This window comes from Thermobia domestica, chromosome 16 (genome assembly GCF_964235325.1).
Source record: "Thermobia domestica chromosome 16, izTheDome1.hap1.1, whole genome shotgun sequence".
NCBI lineage: Eukaryota > Metazoa > Arthropoda > Insecta > Zygentoma > Lepismatidae > Thermobia > Thermobia domestica.
Window position 1 is genome coordinate 173,308,741 of NC_137469.1, and position 20,106 is coordinate 173,328,846.

Consider the following 20,106-nt stretch of genomic DNA (forward strand, 5'->3'; position numbering starts at 1 on the left):
TTTTAATCTAAAATGATTACTCTTTTTATTTGATGCCTGGCTCATTTTTTTTACCACTAGGTCATGTTTATCAAAACCCTTCCCGTAATACTTATTGAAATACGTCAACCCGTCCCTTATTTTCACTATTTTTATTTAGCAACCCTGATGAAGTTTTCGTTTTAAATAAGTATTTGATACTTCTCACTGTGTCTAGAGACAGGGGGCACTGTGATTCAGTGGTAGAGCGCTTAACTCTGGTGTATGGGTCCCTGGTTCGATCCCCGGTGAAGAAAGTTTGTGGTGGACAACATCGTGTCTGTGTATTTTCTCGTGTTAATCCCGTTTCCTCCCACTTCCCCATTCCACCAATTCTTTCATCATCATTCACTTGCTTTAATTATCGTTTCCTTTAGCCTAAAGGGCATAACCGTGGGACGTTAAACTGAAATATTTCATTTCTATTTAACGAAAGGAGGACAATAACTGTTTTGTTAAGAAGAGAACAAGGATTAGGGAAAACGTTAGGAATATTTCCTAGAACTATATACGTATGTTAATGTGTTTTGGGTGAATTATATATAGGGCTCCCAAATTTTCCGAGTAAAAAGCCAGGATACTCTATGAAAATAGTTACTTTACAGTATAGTTAAAGTTATACACTTGCTATTTGCTGAAATTCCTGAATTAATTAAATAAAATGTGGACACCCACCAAAACTGAGTGACAGAGAATAGATTATTCCTATTAGTTGAGTGCCAATGACCAATGAAAGAAGTGAATTTTTATATATCAAATTAATTATATTAACTAATGTTTTGGAGAAAACTTGAGATATTTCAAGTTTTGAACAATTTTTGGTGGGACAGATGATGTAAAGTAAATTAGGGACTGTCTCAGCTAAAAAGAAGCATTTAAGAGGCCTAACTATACAGACAAATCGTAAAATAAATAAATAAAATTAAATTAAAAAGTACAAATGAAGGTATGTGACAATATGCGTCAAACAGAATACTTTACTGTGTATAATTTGTTTCTTTAACCGAGTGCAGTTGATATATTGTATAAAGAATGTCACCTTCTACGTATGGTGGCTCGTGCCATAAATAAGTCATTGCCCGTGGGATCTTGCGGAAAACAATCCCGATAACTAAATGACCAACCAGGACCTTCATTTCAAACAATTGACAATCGCTTGTCAACTCCACGTGGAGTCTTCGTTGCCACAGCTCCAGACGCTGTCCTTTAAGTCAGTGCTCGATTCCCTGTTCCCAAGACCAGCTTCTTTGTTCTTACATTGCCTGACGTTTGTTTCAATTAGTCATAGACTAGTATTGGGAAGCAACAACAGACATAATGGGTGTTAAGGGCATTCACTAGTGCGAAGTTAAAATACCGCTAATTTTACAGTAATTATGTGATATCTTCAAATAGATAAAAGATAATTGAAATATGGAACAAGAGCGCCTTAGACAATATTATTTGGCGTGAGGTACCGTTATCACAAGTCACCTAGTGGCGTTCCGTTTTCAGCTGTTTAGAAACGCGAAAATAAATGCCGATTTTCAAAATGGCTCGAAATCGAAAGCAGATAAGTGAGTCGTGATAACGGTTTCTCATGTAAAATAATATTGTCTAGGGCGCTCTTGTTCCACATTTCGATTATCTTTTATCTATTTGAAGATATCACATAATTACTGTAAAATTAGCGGTATTTTAATTTCGCCGGGATGAAGACTTAAGGGCATTCACTAGTGCGAAATTAAACTACCGCTAAATTTTAGAATTTTTCTGTAATATCTTCAAAACAAATAAAAATATTGAAAAAGCAGCCACGTAATGAACTAGATAATACGATTTTGCATGTGATACCCTTATCACAATTCACCTATTTGCTTTTGGTATGCCGCTATTTACAGAACCCGCAAAAAAATGCTAAATCTATCTACAGTTGCAGATCGAAAGCGGATAGATGAGTTGTGATAATGGTATCACATGCAAAATCGTATTGTCTAGTTCACTACGTTTCTGCTTTTCGAATATATTTATTTGTTTTGAAGATATTACAGAAAAACTCTAAAGTTAGCGGTAGTTTAATTTCGCTGTAGTGAAGACCCTTAAGACGTTGCAACCGTGCAAATGCGGTCAAAAGATGGATGGAAAGAGGAAGGGATACTGTTGCAAAATTCAGTATGGGAACTTCAAAGCCATTTGCTGAATTGTACACCTATTGAGTGAAAACACTATAATGAGCTATGCTTTTCTTAAATGATAGAATTGAACCTAATGATAATATTCCAAAGTGTGTCTAATTGGAATACCTAAATCAAATGAAGCAGTGCAATTGCATAGATTATACAGTAAGGAAAGTGCAAGAAAAACGCGTTCTTTCACAGGGTTCCAATATGGACAGCTTCAATGCCCAGTGGTGTAATTCCAAAATGAACATTTTCAGGAGGGAAGTTTTATGTTCAATATCTTTTGAAACATACATATTTCTTTTATGGTTCCAACCAAAGACATAGTTCTGAATTTTATTTTTTTTTTTTTTTAAAGGATTGTCAATAACTTATCTACATGATGTCTTGAGGTTTAAAGTTTTCTCCCGAAAAAAAAAAAAAAAAAAAAAAAAGACACCACTGGCATCTAAGCGGCCCAATTGTATCATATCAACGCGTTTTCAACATTTGTTTATAAGTAGTAGTATTTATAACTGTTACGAGTATTGGTGTCGCTGCTAGGAGAATTTGTGTCACTGTTAGGACTATTTCTGCGACTTTTAGGAGTATTTATGTCACTGTTAGGAGTATCTTTGTCACTGCTAGGAGAATTTGTGTCACTGTTAGGATTATTTCTGCGACTCTTAGGAGTATTTATGTCACTGTTAGGAGTATCTTTGCCACTGTTAGGAGTATTTGTGTTACTGTTACAAATATTTGTGGCATTGTTAGGAGTACTTGTGACACTGTTCGAAATATTTATGCCACTAATCCGAGTATTTGTATCACTGTTAGTATTTGTGCCACTGTTAGGAGTATTTGTGTCACTGTTCGGTGTACTGGTGCCATTGTTACAAGTATCTGTGTGTCACTGTTAGGAGTATTTGTGTCACTATTAGAAGTATTTTTGTCACTGTAAGAATAAAATAAACAACATTAAATATAATCTGTCAGTTAACAATGTATTTTTTACACATCCATTACACAATATATATATATATATATATATATATATATATATATATATATATATATATATATATATATATATATATATATATATATATATATATATGTGTGTGTGTGTGTGTGTGTGTGTGTGTGTATGTTAGCATACGCATCTTTTGGCGAGTGAAACACGGATTCGATTCCCAGTAGGAGCTGATATGGTTCGCATCCAACGTAAGGCTGTGGATCCACGTCTTATGTAGTCCCATTGCTGAAAGAAACGCTAAATTTAATTCAGCCTATCAACAACAATAAATACTCCATGCCGTAAACGCCGCCAACACCTAGTGGCCCACTTGCTAGTAAATGTCGACTGTCGATATAGCGACACGTCGAAGGATTGCCGCTAGTGTGTCACTGGCGGCAGGGTTTCGTCGAGTCGAAACAGATATCTAGAATCGGGGTGTTGAAGTTATCACTGCGTAGGAGCGAAGATTTAATTTTGGTCCGCGCTCCTTCGATCCGTCGCGGAGAATCGCGAAGGGACCAACACGAACTATCACCAGTTACGTGCATGCGGTTAATATTATATATTATTTTTTCCTGATGAATTGTTTCTAAAATGAGCTCCGGGGGTCAAGAGTAACCCCTCTCCCAGTGAAAACTCTTAAGATGAGTGCGTATAATTGTATGAATTTAGATGGGAACTGTCGCTGATCGTTAGAAAGTGAAGAGAAAGAACTGTGAAATAAAGTAAATACATGGTGAACGCATTTTATCTGATCTCAAACGGTTATCGTCGAATATACACGGTTAAAGGAGCACTCTGATTAGGCAAATTAAAATACCTCAATGAATTATCCCTCTGCAAGCAATGTTTTCTTCACTGCCTCTGTGGCGAAGTCGGAAGAACAAGTGTCTAGTAATCGTAAGTTTGGTGGTTCGCTCCCTTCCCGGCGTACTTTTTAAATTTTTTTCCTAGTGTTTTTTAGACTCACCTTGATGTAAGCAAATCCCGCATATAGGCGATTTAACGTATTTTGGGGGAGTAATTTTGTGGTACATTGGCGTTTCGTCGCATCTCCTCCGCTGTGGTATAATTTTTTAAAACGGAAGTGGGGCCACCAATTTTTGGCGAGATGTCGTTAGTGGCCCATCGTTGGTCCACTCGACGCTTACGGCATGGGGTAAGTAATCTGTTCCAACCGAATAACAACTATTAATTGTTTTTAGATTTAACGACATAATTTAGCGTCATTTCTCGGTTTTCTCGAAGACGAGGAATGAGAATTTGTCCTCAAATTTATCCAAAATTTTCATTATGTTAGCAATAAAAAGGTTAAGTTGTATTTCTTAGAAATAAGGCCAGTAGTTCGAAATGTCCCTTGAACTTCTTTAAAAATCATAATAATTACGTGTCTTTTATGCATGCATATTACAACGTTGTAGACTGTAATTTGTCCTTTAACCTTATTTCGCGACCTCGCCACGTTTTCTTATAATCTTCTGCACCAACTGATGAGTTTGACCTTCAGGTTCCCGGTTTCCTTTCTGCTTTTGTTGACAATGACAAAAGTCTAGCCTTGTCCTTCGATCTCAAACGACATTCAGTGACAAGAAAATGATCGTGGCACAACAACACAACCATACAACAGTCAGTCATCACGGCATTCGTAATATATCAGCTGCAGCAAGACGAAAATTTTTGACGTGAATGGCTCAAATTCGCCTTTTGTGTTGATGGCCTTAATTTTCTTTTTAAAACTCAATGAACCAAACCCATGCTGAATAGTTAGGAACATCATGCTTCAAAATCTAAGGTCGAAATCGTATCTAACTATAATATTAAAGGCAGTAGCTTAAGCAGTTAGTACAAACCACACCTATTCGAAACTAGTACTATAATTTAAATTAGGAAAATACTTTCGTTGATTTGAATTATCTAATCTTTTTGTGTGAATAGGTCTATTCATACATAGGGGAAACCGGGGTTTTCGCGAACACAGGTAATGCCGAACACTCAAGTTTACACCTAGGGAAGCTTGTTGGAAAACAGACCATTTTGTTGCACACTAGCAGAGAGAGCTGGAAAAGTGTAGCAGAAATTTGGTGACAGTTAGTTGAGTGGATTGCCAGGAAGAAGACGTTTTGTTGTTTTTGTCGATTCACTTATAACGTTGATTCAACAATGTGGGCAAAGTAAGTTGGCTCTTATCTATATTGTTACAGATGAGGCTATATATTCCTCTATATTTGAGCACTAGTTCTTTGTAATCTTACTAGCCTATATGCAGTCAACAATTAGTTTCAACTGTAACAATAAAATGGTGTCTCATGGGGAAATGAAAGACAGAATGTTCTCCATTACCCCGGAGTGTTCGGGATTGCATCACGGTGTGAAATAAATCATCACAAAAATTTTAATAGTTTTTTTTTTAAAGTAATAAGTTAATGAAATTGCTTTGGGAAATCAATCATATCTTGGTAATAAGTGTTATTAGCTTTATTAATTAGAATAGCTCACTATATTTATTATTTGCTATATTTATTAGTTATGTCTGTAATTATAATTCTTATTAAAGATTTAAATATTAAATTACGGTATATTTTTAATGTATTTTAATGCATTTCGCTTGTTCCGTAAAGGAATGTTTAAAGTAAACAGTATGTTCGGGATTACCCCGACCACTGGGGCAATCCCGAACATACGTACCGTATATTTTTAAAGCATCTCACTGATTTGTTGAAAAACCTTAATTTTGACTTTCCTTTGCACTTAGTAAACAGGAAAAACTCCAAGCTTTCTATACACAAAAAATTTTAATTTTATCTTCAAAAACGAAAGAGTTACCGTATTTATAATCAGGTTAAATGTTCGTGAATACCCCAGTCTCCCTACTTCTTGAATAATTAATTAGGAGCTGAAATTATCGCCAATAAAAAGTAAATTATAACTCCTAAGATGTAATAAAAATAACACCATTAGACTTTTAACTATTAAACATGCTCTTTGAATAACATACAAGAGCCGATGCTCAATTCTAACCCCATTTATAGAGACGAAACTTTTTCGCAACAATTTTGATATTTTCATTAATTACACATTTTCGCATTTATGTTGCATTTATTTTTTTAAACGTAGCACAAGTTCTTTTTTTTTTTTACTTAATATGGAACTTGTAAACAGTATATTTTTGGTAGTAAGGTGTATATCTAATACAAAAATGAGGATATACCTTGGTTAGGCGCACATTCTAGGCAATGTATTCACTGAAATATAGAAATTAATGCAAAATTTTAAACACTTACTTTGACCTCATCCTTAGTTAAAGGATAACATGTTGCAAGACATTATCAATTCTTCTTTTAAGTTTGTTCTCCTGTCAGTAACAATCATATTATATTTGCAAAAATATCTCTCGGCACTAACACTCGAGACTGGGAACCATATTGAACGTAACGAGCTGACAGCAAAAGACCTTTGGTTAATTTTTAAACCAGGGATGCAAATAATCACTCGCCCATGGGAGAGTGGTTCATCATTGCGGGCGAGTATTTAATATCATAACCAAGGTAAGTAAATGATTTTTATTGTGGGATGTGGACTAGTAGCTTTTTATCTTGGGCTAGTAAAATTTTGTTACTTATTTGCATCCCTGTTTTAAACTGTTTAACAATGATACAATGTCAATTTCCTTATCCTCACTGTTGAGAACTTCAATAACCTTACTTTTAAATTCACAGTAAGCAACCAGCAGATCATGAACACATTCACCACAAAACATAGTTAACGATTTAAACAGTAGTTCAGTTTTGTTGATGTCTACATCTTTATGAAGTGAAACAGTTTCTGGATAAAATAACTAGAAGAGTTTTTTCGTAAATGCAACGTTTTTTAAGTTAAATAATGTTGGAATTGCGTTTTTTAAGTTATTATTAGCAATAATTAACAAGAATTCTAATTTTTCGTTTTAATTCGCATTTACCGCAAGTCATGCCGAATTTAGCAAAAATTCGCGACAATATAAACGTGATTTCAGGCTCTGAAACGAAAAGTTTGAAGTTTCCTGAAACATATTCGATTTCTTTTTAAAGTTTCGCACATATCGCTTTAGCGAAAAAGTTTCGTCTCTACCCATCTACTATAAGTATATTGCTCTGTAAAATGTGTCGTCGGTGAAAATAGGTTGGGAAGCAATAACTTAATCTATATCATCTAAATTTCTCAATATTAACTAGTCTCTGTAATAAATATTTCAAGGCTCTGATTTCCTGACTATTAAAAAAAAAAGATAGTGTCTTATACAGGAATTGACATGAGCGCATAAATACCTCTGATTTAAATGAAAATAAATTGAATACGTATACTAGAGTTTTCGAAAATTTCCCTTGTAAGAGATTTTACTTTCCCAAAGACGTAAGTTCAAGAATAGCGCAGGCTAAACAAGCATTCAATAGGAAAAGAGGACCGTTAACATCAAGAAATGTGTCGCCGGACGTTCGAAAACGATTTATTAAGACCCTGGTATGGAACATGGCGCTTTACGGGTCAGAGAGATGGAGATTGAGAAGGAATGAAGACTACTAAAGGAAGCTAACGAAGAACGACAGATCATGAAGATAATAAGATAAAGAAGAAACAGCACTACTTGGCCATCTTATTGGGCATTCCAATTGGATCACCGTGTTGATAAAGGCAGAAGGAAAACCACGAAGAGTAAGAATAAGGATAGAATATCTAGACGCAGTTACGAAGAAGAGGCCTTATCAAAGGATAAAACAGCTCTCCCAAGGAAAAAAAAAAGTTTTAAAATTTCCATATTGCCTGCCAACCTATGGTTGAGGAGAGAAAGAGCAAAACAATCAGTGCCTTATAAAGGAATTGACGTGGGTGCATGAGTTAGAAAGATGAAAGTCAGTGCTATAAAAACTTCTGATTGAAAATAATTGGACATGTGTTCTAGAGTTTTCGAAAATTCCCTTGTAAGAGATTTTAGTTTCCCATTTTTTAAAAATTAATCAAGTGTCAAAAGTAAGGAAACAGATAAACCGTTCAAAAGGAATTTTTGAAATAGTTAGCACTTGGAGCAACTCGTTTATTTTATTATATTTTATTTTATTTATTTATTTTATCATTTCCCTTTGAAATGCTTATCCTGCGGAGGAACGGAGATTTAAATTCAAACAATAGCAGCTGCGCTGCTTGAAATAAATTTTTGGACATTTAGGTGGAGCTGGGATTTTGTAATTGCATTTTGATTTAATACACATTCTAAAAGGGCAAAGAGGTATCCAAATATATCTTTCAAATATTTTCCATAAACATATTATCCGTATATCAGGATGCCAACCTGTGGGGAAAATCCCATTTTTTTGACTAGTTTTTCGAACAGGGATAAAGGGAATTTTTGTCAAAATGGGCAGCATATATGGAGATTTTCATATATTTATTTTCTCGACGCCAACAAAATTCTCTATAAGCGGGAAATAGGCTAATGACGCTTGAATAAAGTTTGTGTTATTACGAAAGTGGTTTGTGCGGAAACTTATGAATCTATTAAAAAAAAAAAAAAAAGCAACAAGGAATGTATATTATACTCTGGTGTTTTTGAAAAAAAAAATCATGAAGAAAAGAAAGTAAATTACCAAACGAGAAATAACCAATTTGTAAAACGTCCCACACTAGGGAATAAAGTTTGTCTAATTCCACTACATGCAGTAGAAGATTATAGCACAAAAGCGTGAGAGAAATGCTAAATTTTGACAACAAAATGTAGGCCTATATGTTTTCGTCATCAATTTGAATAGTCTCTTTCTAATTAAGGCAAATATTTATTAGGAGTTTAGAAGATTGGCATTTAGGAATAATGGACCCAAATATTGAAGAAAGTGAGTGACATACAGTAGTTTCGTTTTTCATATTTTATAAATTTTGTAATTTTGTAGTACAGCGCGTGGGAAATTTAAGAGCAAAATGGGAATTTCTACCTTTCGAGAAGGGATTTTATAGGGTTCCAGGTTGGCAACACTGATGTACATTTCAACTAGTTATGTCTCGCATACTTCTACGTAACAGTAGGGAAGAGATCATAGTCAACTTAGAATTTTTACGTAGTAATTTACTACTATCGGTACTCAGATTTTCGTGACTTTATCAAAACCGGTTTCAACACATTAAACTGGGTATATCAGGGTCTCTACCTAAATTCCAAAATGAAATTTCGTGTCCTTTTCTTTCCCAAACCATAAAATTTAGTAACATTCTCAAAAGGAAATTTGAGTGCGAATTAGGCCGAATTTTCATGCATGCGATAGAAACGTGTTTTGCTAGCGATTTGGTAGCGTCTAACGTCGACCACAGACATTTTTCGTGGTGGATTTTGATGTTTTATAGAATAAAATTTTCAAGTCTGTACTTATATTTGAACAGATTAAAAAAAAAAAAAATGTGACCCGAAAACTAAATTTCGTGACTTTTTCTTGACTTTCATGACCGTTTTCTGACTTCATGACTTTCGTGACCGATAGACACCCTGTATATGAACTGCTGTGTGAAAGAGAGCTAAGCGGTTAGCGTACGCGCCTTTGGCGTGGGAGATCCGAGTTCGATGCCGGGAGGTCCGAGCACACGTGATTCGGATTCCACGTTAAACAGTAGGTCCACGTCTCATGGGTAGATTCGATTGATGATTGCGAGAAAGTACAACAAGACTTAACTAACATTATGGAATGGTGTATTAAAAATAAATTTAAAATGAATGTAAATAAATGTAACTTCCTACGTTTTACACGTAAGAGTAGTTATGTAGACTATACTTATTCGATTGATGGGACAAAATTAAGTTCTCCCAAGTATATCAAAGATCTTGGAATTTTCTTTGATCAAAATTTAACATTTAAGCATCATATGGAAACAGTAACAAGCGAGGCTTATAGAAACCTTGGTTTTATCATGAGGCTAGGTAAAGAGTTTCGTAATGATTTAACTTCAATGCAATTGTACTTCACTTACGTTCGGTCAAAATTAGAATATGTTACTGTTGTGTGGACACCAAATATGCAAAAATACTGTGATATGATTGAGGGAACACAGAAAAAATTCCTAAGACTTCTAACGTACAGGAAAACTGGGCTTTACCCGAAATATGAATCTTACAGAGAGTTACTGGAAAATTATCAACTACCCACTTTATACGAAAGAAGAAGATATAATGATCTAATATTTTTATATAAATTAATAAATGATAAGATTGACTCTATTGAGCTGCGTTCGTTGCTTTGTTTCCAAGTCCCATCAACCAGAACGAGGATAGGAAACACATCTACGTTTTATCCAAGAAAGGCAAGAACAAATATCCTTCGGAAATCTCCTATATGAAGGATAAGCACTTTCCACAATGAGGTCGAAAAAGACTTCAATATTGATATATTTAGCATGTCGGAAAGTGTGTACAAAAGAACAATTAAACAGGCATGTTTTGGAAACGGCATATAAAGAGCACATATGCTAAAGACAATATGACAAGACAATATGACAATATTTTTTTTTTAGATTGTCTATTATGTAATGTGTATTTCTTTTAATTATTTGTATATCTCACTGTTTTGTACTACAGTGAAACCTCTACTAACGGACACCTCTATAAAGCTGACACCTCTCATAACGGACATATTTTGTAATCCCCAAACACTGTAATAGGAAAAACCATGTTGACAAACCTCTCTAAAGCGGACACTCTCTAGTACGGACACGGACAGTCTTTTCTGTCTCTTACAGGTATTATATACCTCCATATTACGGACACTTTCTCTAGAAACAAGTTGAAAAATACAGAAAAAATACATTTTCAGAAATGCATACATATATCACCAAGGAAACATTGTAATAACATTTTTCCTTGTCAACTGGCTGTTCAGAAACTCAGATGGAGCGTCTTTGTTTAACAACACCTTCATATCCTTTGCTTGCATTCCACTCCCACCCAACCTGTTTTAGAATCAAGTGATTGACAGTTGCCTGCCATTTGGGATGACACGTCATTTTACTGTTTTGCTGGAATCAAGCAGAAGACATGTTTGGTAATTTTTGTTCACGTATTCGCATATTGTCTTAGTGCCTCTATTTGTAGACGGAAGCAATAAGGTGTAAGTTGTTGTGAGCTTTCGAAATGCCATGAGAAGCGCTAATGTTAAAATCGAATTGATTGAATTTTCGAAGAATACTGATGTGTGCGAAGGATAGCTGAAAATTTTTGTATCGGTAAAACTCAAGCACCTGAGATCATATAAAACCTAGACAAGTTAATAAAGTTGTGGTGTGAAAATGACAATGAAAATTGTGTCTCATTGCTTTGAACAAAGTTGGTGTGCAAGTGAATGTTTTTATAGAGTGCGGAATGAAAAAAAAATCCTGTGTTAGAGTCGATGCTAAAAGCTAAGAATTTAGAGGTAGCAACAGAAATGAATGTTTCAGATTTCAAGGTCTCGAACGAGTGGTTAGAGAAGTTTCGGATTAGACAAAATTTCTTTCAAAGCGATTTGTGGAGAATCCGCAGATATCGACATGCCCACAGTCATAGAACGGTTTGATAAATTACCTTCAATAGTTTGTAATTACATATCACCTTATTTACTAATTTACGTAAGAAAATATCGAAACCTCTCTAAGACGGACACCTCTCTATAGCGGACAATTTTTGATTCCCCACGGCTGTCCGCTTTAGAGAGGTTTCACTGTAATATGTATTTCGTTGTCAAAGACAACACAGTAATTGGGCCTAGCGCCTGTTGTGTTGTGCTTGAACTAAAATAAAAAAATAAAAAATAAAATGTACGTATCCTCGCTACGGGACGTTAAACTCAACTCAATTTCTCATATACCACCCGAACACAGTGATGTCATCCTAAAATGTTTTAACAGGTTGACTGCCAAAGCCAGATTGTGTGTAATACTCTGTGGGGCCAAGTAATAAAAATTTGCGAAACTGAATCAACATTGTACGTCTATTTTGACGCCATTGTGAGAAGCGCCGGTTGCTTTCTGGGGCCAGGCTACGAGTATCGTGTAATATTCTGGAGCCAAAAGATTATTATTATTATTATTATTATTATTATTATTATTATTATTATTATTATTATTATTATTATTATTATTATTATTATTATTATTATTTTACCATGTTAACAAGTGCTACTTTTGATAAAGTGGATACTTTCAAATATTTATGATCAATATTAACAGACGAAAATCATATTCACGAAGAAATTAAATGTCGACTAAAAGCAGGGAATTCGTGTTACTATTCGGTTCAAAATCTCTTGTCGTCGCGAATTCTGTCGAGGAATTTGAAGCTTAAAATATATAAAATGATAATCATGCCTGTTGTTCTGTATGGTTGCGAAACATGGTCACTTACTCTGAGGGAAGAACATAGACTGAAAGTATTTGAGAACAGGATCCTGAGAAGAATATTCGGACCCAAGAGGAACGAGAATGGGGAATGGCGAAAGCTTCATAACGAGGAACTACATAGTTTATACGGTTTACCCAACATTGTTAGGGTCGTCAAGTCTAGGAGGCTCAGGTGGGCAGGTCATGTAGCTAGAATGGAAGAAAGTAGAAACGCTTTCAAAGTCTTGACTGGTAGACCCATAGGAAAACGACCATTAGGAAGACCTAGGCGCAGATGGGAGGATAATATTAAGATGGATCTCGCAGAGATAGGAATACAAAGTAGAAACTGGATCCAATTAGCTAAGGATAGAAGTCAGTGGAGAGCTTTTGTGAACGCGGCACTGAACCTCCGGGTTCCATAGGCCGTAGAGTTAGTTAGTTAGTTATGTTAACAAGTGAAAAGTGAAACACATATACGGGTATCGCAGCTTGAAACAGTTGGCGAAGTGACACACTAAAGTGGGTATCACGGCCTCACGAATGACAGTACTTGAGAGCCAATTTTGGATCTCATGGCAGTCAACCTCTTTAAAATTCCTTCTCAAGAGACAGAAATTTCAATTTTGCTCTTGAATTTCACACGCTAGAAAAAAATTTTCAAAATTTATCAAATATGAAAAATGAAGCTACTGTATATCAGTCACTTTCTTTAATATATGAATGACTTCAGACCTATATGTTAGTAAAACAATTTATGAATAAGTAATTTACGTGAGAAAACAACTACATTTTGTTGTTAGGAATTAGTATTTGCGTCACCGCATTTGTGACGTAATCTTTAATAGAACGTAACGAAACTAAGTAAGAAAGCTTCATCTAGCTTTTCAGAATTTATTACTGCGTATTTGTTGTTTTAGACGCTCCTTGTCTCTACGGAGAGGTCGTTCTCAGAATTTATATTAATAAAACACTATGTAAGAAGCACAATGGGCCAAAATAGATTAAATAATCTAGCACTGCTCTCAATAAATGCGAACGAAGCTGAAAAATGGATGTGCGGGGGTTAGTAAAGGATTTTGCTGACAGGAAAGCAAGAAGGAAACCATTCAATTAATTCCTACTACTTTTTATGAAGAATGACGTCACTCACTACAAAGAGGCGAGTCCATCTTCCATTCTGAAGCTTATTGAATAAATTATATGTATAACAAAGTGGTTTCTATTTATGAATATTTAGGCCTAGTAGTTGCATGCATTTAACTCATTATTCACGGATACAGGGAAGTATGATTATTTATTATGCTATCTATCATTACCCAAAAAAATGTTAAGACGGGGACGGCCTTAGGTATTCTCTTACGGGGGGGGGACATAAAACGTAGGTACGCCACTGTCTGACAGACTCCAATCTAATGGTTTCTTTCGCGAATATTGACTTTGTTGTGTGTGTGTGTGTGTGTGTGTTTTTTTTTTTCACGCCACACATACGTAAGTTAGTGTTCTTCTGCATGTGTCTCGTATTACAGAGTTACGAATGTATATGAACTCATTGAACGATAAACAGCACATCTGCTGAGAAGTTGCTAGTGCCATGTTGAGGAACATGAGGCTGAATAAGATTAAAAAAAAAAAATGTAAGTTCGTTACTGAATTCTATATGTCTGTGTGTATGTCTATCTGTTATTTGCAATTTTTCTTTCTTTTTTGAGTTCTCCATGCGATAGAGCATCAAAAACTAACTGAGAAAGTGATGGGATTTTTCGCATCATTCTTATCGTTCCCGAGATATTGGCCTAAAAAGTTCCGATTTCGGGAGATTTAAGGAGCCATATCTCGGGAACCGTAAGTCATGGAGAAATAATATTTGGTTGATCAATACCTAAGAGAATGGTGAACATTTTGGTATCAAATAATAACCGGTAGCCACTGGCCAATTGGCGACTGTTCCCCAGATATTCCCAATGTCTTTGGTTGCACCAAGATCAACTTTTATCAATTTGACTTTGGCCCCTGTCATATGCAGACCAATCAACTTTCTTTTCAGGATAGTAACAACTATTTCGTTCCTTCTCAGGAAACTGTTTGGTTACCACGTATGCCCAACCTTTAACCTTAAGAGTCTCGAGCAACTTTTGCACCCGTTAGGTGTTCCACCGGTTACCTAGATTTGTTTTGAGAGTAAACCTTTCCGAGCCCTTTATAAACTGTTTTGGGTTCTATCGGTACCTTGCGCCCAGGGTCACTCTTGGATATCGTGCACGTGGTGGGAGTACGTAATCGCCTAGGTACGACTGACCCAATCGGACATTCCCCCTGCTTTTGGATCCCTCAAAGTCGTAATATCTAGAGGGAGTCCGCAATAGCATAGAACCCAGAGCTCCAAGCTTGACTCCTGGTAAATCCTTGCCGTCACTCTGCCCGACTTCCTAGCGGTCATTCTACCAAGTTATCTTATCCTCTTGGCTAACTTAACACACAGTTTAATATCATTATTGATTCAATAATTTTGCGTCATGAATTATTGACTGAATAATTATTACGTCATTAGTGATTTTGATTCAATAATTGAGGCAATAACTGACACAATAATTGATGAATCAATAACTGGTATTTGAATTGAAAAAAAAAAACTTTTTAAGTTCGTTTTGACAATGCTTTTCGAGCATTCTCAACTGGTTTCTTCGTTTTTTTTTTGTTTTTTTTTTGTTGTTGCTATTTTCATCTTTAGATATGTAATGTATAACTCCACTGAAACTAGAGCTAAAAGAGGGCAGGAAATATAAAATTATGTACGCTATACATACATATATTTTTTTAAATTAACATTATCATATGATGTAGCCCTGATCCTTAAACTTTTTTTCTTTCTGTTCGTTCTTAAATGACCACATAAATGTGAAAAGGTAATCATAAAAAGAGTCAAAATTTACAGTTTTTAGATTTTGAAAATATTCTCGATAGTTGACTACTTTTTCTGGACAAAGTCGCATTTTTACGAAGGCGTTACGAGTAGACTAGACCGTTCAAAAATATTTTATTGCGGAGTTTTTATTTTTTATTTATTTATTTATTTTCTTTTGGAACTAGGACATATAAGAAAGACTCTACTGTACTTGGAACGATTTTTTTTTTTTTTTAAATATTGGAGCTCATCAAGGTTAGATATGCTATGTATTTGGTATTATATTTCTGGGTAGTGCTAACGGTAAAGACACACGTTCGATCTCACGTAGTTAAAATTCCATGTCAAATTGTAGGTCCATTTCTCATACAGCTCCAATATTGAAAGAAGGCGTTAAACTCAAAACCAACTTACCTATAGACATGAATGAGTACAACCAAAAGAATCACATACAATTAACAAGTAAACTTTGTTTTACATTTTCACATTGTTCCAGAAAACAATAACAACATTGTTACACATGCAATAAACGTTGTCTGCATTTATATTTCACATAGACAAAAGCACTGATTATAAGATAATTTCACTGTTTTGGTACGTTCATTCTAGTTCGTAAAATCATTACTATATAACATTGTTACTTGAGTAATAACATACTTGCAAGTACTTTCAATATATGCAGACACCTCAACTTCTGTTCAAGAACTTCAAAGGTACTAAGTATTAAACAATATTTTCGTAAATACTAACGCATTATGCTTAACATAAACATTTCTATTGAATTGAGTGTACTATTACTAGTCAGAAGTACATATTAACAATAGTACGATTATCAATGATACACTGATTAACAATAAACACAGACCTAACCAAGATTATCTCCAGAACTATAACATAGAGTAAATAGCTTGAAAAAGTAAAAAAGTCAACAATCCAACAAATTGTGTAATTCCACACAACTAATCGTGTTTTATGAGCATGTTTACCATACTTCTTCAGGTTCATTACTACTAACAGTAATGCCTGGTTGATCACTTCTCATGTCTGTTCCCCCATAATTGGAAGCACCCGTATATGATGAGCCATAGTAACTCTGTTCAGCTTCTTTTGCCAGCCAATCAGGAACTTCTTGAGACGCCTGAGTTAGAATCTTCACTAGATCCTTAACCAATGGCTTATCAACATCTGGATCATAGAAGCTAGTAGCTTTTCCTCTGTTGCCAACCCGACCTGTTCTACCAATACGATGAACATATTCATCAATAGTGCTTGGTAAATCGTAGTTTATAACGTGTGACACATTCTTGATATCCAGCCCACGAGCAGCTACAGCCGTTGCTACTAAAATGGACATCCGACCGCTCTTAAAATCTCCCAGCGCCTCTTCTCTCTCCCGCTGTAGGCGATCACCATGAATACTCGTTGTGGGAAATCCTTGTTGTGAGAGGTAAGCCGCTATGAAGTCTGCTGTTCTTTTTTGTTCTACAAACACTAAAACCTTCTCTTTGCCTTCCTCCTGAATAAGTTCTGTTAATTTTGGTCTTTTATCAAATTTTTGTACCAGATAAAACTTCTGTTCAACATCAGCGCATGCACCTCCAACAACCCCAACAGCAAGAAATAAGTAGTTATTAAGAAATTTAGATGCGAGTTGTTGGATTTCTTGCGGAAAGGTGGCCGAAAACATCAATGTTTGTCGTTTGCCAGTAGGAACCATTGTAGAATGGCCCAACATCTTCTCTATTTCTCCAAGAAATCCAAGATCTAACATGCGATCAGCTTCATCAAGAATGAAATATTGAACTGAGCTGAAAGATATTCTCCCTCTTTCAACTAAATCCATCAATCTCCCGGGAGTAGCGACCAAAATATGACATCCTTTCATGATTTGTTTAATTTGATGAAAAGTCGCCGTGCCACCATATGCAAGACATACGCGTGCAATCGAACCAAAAGCAAACTTCCGTGCTTCATTAAATGTTTGAATCGTAAGTTCTCTCGTGGGAGATACTATTACAATTTGCGGTTGACTTTGCTGACCAGTGATTATTGCTTCAGCATTGTTTTCAATAAGACTGTGAATTACGGGAAGCAGAAACGCGGCAGTTTTTCCAGAGCCTGTTTGCGCAGATGCCATTAAATCTCTACCAGCTAATATTATAGGTATAGCATGCTTCTGTACTGGTGTTGGTTTTACGTAACGGGACTTTTGGATATTTTCGATTAAAATTGGCCGTAAACCAGATTCCTCAAAACTTGAAATGGCCTTAGGAATATTCTCGCCTGTAACATTAACTGAAATATGATCATATTTATCGAAGTTGATGCCACTGCTGATTCCACCTTCGAAAATAACTGTTTCATCTTCTGAAGGTTCCGGTGGTATGTATAATTCACGTGGCTTTTCTGGTTTGTCCCCGTCACCACCACCTTCGTTACTGATTTTCTTCTCTTGCTCACCATCATTACCTTCATCAAAAGTTTTCTTTTTGTAGAATTCATCTCTATCTCCATCGGACCTTCCACCACCTCTATTACGATCATTGAAACCTCGAAAATTAGGTGCACTGATTTCCGGTTTTGATTGAGGTACAAAAGTTCTACAATCATCTCCATCATTCCAATTTTCATTGCCACAACTTTCAGCATTCGAAGTACTACTGGATATTGCAAAGGAAGAATTCTGTAATGATCCGACTGTACATTTTGGATCATATCCTACGAAACCTCTTCCTTTTCCAAATGATGTTCCCTGATCGATGAAGTCACTACCTGGGTTTGATGATCCCGAATTCAATCCAAAGTTTGCCATCATTGGAAATATGTCTTTCAACACCTTTCTTTAGATATTAAAATACAGGTGAAAAGTAAGACTGAACTGAATATACTTCTTTCTTGACCTGTGCTTGCTAACCAATTGCATTTAGCTTCACTGAAACTATTTACTAATTTAAAAGTTTTTTCTTCTTCTTCACCTCTGTATGAGGTATATATACATATAGGCGCAGACTAAAATCCAAGTCACCTTAGTTCTTACACTTGTTACGAAGTTTGAAAAAAATATATTTGTTCGATGATTGCTGAAGGTATTGTTTTTGTTACAATTTCCTTAAATTTATTTAATAATGTACCTATACTATTGATACACACTTTAATTATATGCATTTTCTTATTTTCTTTTATTGAATCTAGTTTTTAGATTTCCTGTAATTACTTCTTTACAAAATTTGATTCCACTGTTTAATTTAATTGTTGAATTAGTTGAATTCTACTGTCTTGGTGAAATATGAGCTTACTAACATTCTTATTTGATTCTAATATTTCTGTAATACAATAAGGGCTTCCCCATAAGATGATGAATTTAAAAGTATCTTGCGTATTTTCTCAAAGAACATTGAAACGTAATGTGATTTATAGTAACTCTTTCTTTATTGCACCAAAATAAATCTATGTCGTTGGTTTTATTCCGTATATAACTATGTAGGCAGACTCGTTTATACGTATGGATAACAGAAACCTGGGTCCAGGGCAGTACCGGATTTAGGTTTGATGGGGTCCTAAGCTATTGGAAGGGGCCCTTTATACGTCAAACTTTAGGTTTCTTTATACGTCAAGCTTTAGGGGCTCTTTATACGTCGAGCTTTAGGGTCCCTTTATATGTCAAACTTTAGGGTCCCTTTGACTTCTAGCTTTCTTTATCAGCGACAAAATGTTGCAATTTTTTAGGTTTTAATTAGTGGTGGGCACAAAAACCAGTTTTTCGGCTTTCGGTTTTTAGAAAAACCGAAACCAGTTTTTGAAAATTTTCAAAAAACCGGTTTCGGTTTTCTTCAAAACCGGTTTCGGTTTTTCGCCGAAACCGGTTATCGGTTTTCTCCAAAACCGGTTCGGTTTTTACCTGGTCCGGTTTCGGTTTTCTTCAAAACCGATTCCGTTTTTTTAAAAAAAATTCTATTTCTGACCAGAATGGTGTTTCGTTGTTCTCCGGAAACCGAATCCATTTCCACAGAAATAGTTTTATGTGTTTTCGAATATTTTTCACCGAAACCAGTTTCGGTTAAAACCGAACCGGTGTTGGAGAAAACCGAAACCGGCTTTTGGAGAAAACCGAAATGTCGGTTTTTCGGGTTTCGGTTTTTATAAAAACCGGTTTTGCCCATCCCTAGTTTTAATATATGGTAATTTATGGATTTGATGGATATCTAAATGGAAACAAAGGCCCATTGCAAGCAGTACTGGGAAATGGGGACTCCATTATAAGCGGGGCTGTATAACAGTTGCCTCATTATATGTGGGACTGAGAAATAGAACCCTATTATTTGCTTCATAAAAGCCTAGTACATAACAATACAAAACACCATTGTAGTATGTGCATTTTATCTTATTTACTTTTTCTTGTAATTCGATCTTATACTAGATTCCAATAAGATTTGTCTTTAATTTTTTTGGGCCTCCAAGTGAGTGGGGCCCCTAAGCTATCGCTTGTTTAGCTTGTACGTAAATCCGGCACTGGTCCAAGGCGTCAAATTTTTAGGGGCGACATATGTAAAAAGATCGTGATTGAAATATGGTATGTAGGAAAAAAAAAGACTGGGTATTGCTGGGTTATTACTTATTAGAGTAATTTGTGTGTTTAGTTCTGTACGCCATGGGTAGTTGCTGAT

At 35.4% G+C, this 20,106-nt stretch overlaps 1 protein-coding gene and 1 pseudogene across 1 annotated transcript in view; both read right to left on the minus strand.

Moving 5' to 3' along the window:
• Nucleotides 1-20,106, minus strand: part of LOC145673507 (A disintegrin and metalloproteinase with thrombospondin motifs adt-1-like) — a 334,494-nt gene that overhangs the window by 207,610 nt on the left and 106,778 nt on the right. The window lies entirely within an intron of this gene.
• Nucleotides 15,898-18,375, minus strand: LOC145673506 (ATP-dependent RNA helicase vasa pseudogene; annotated as a pseudogene).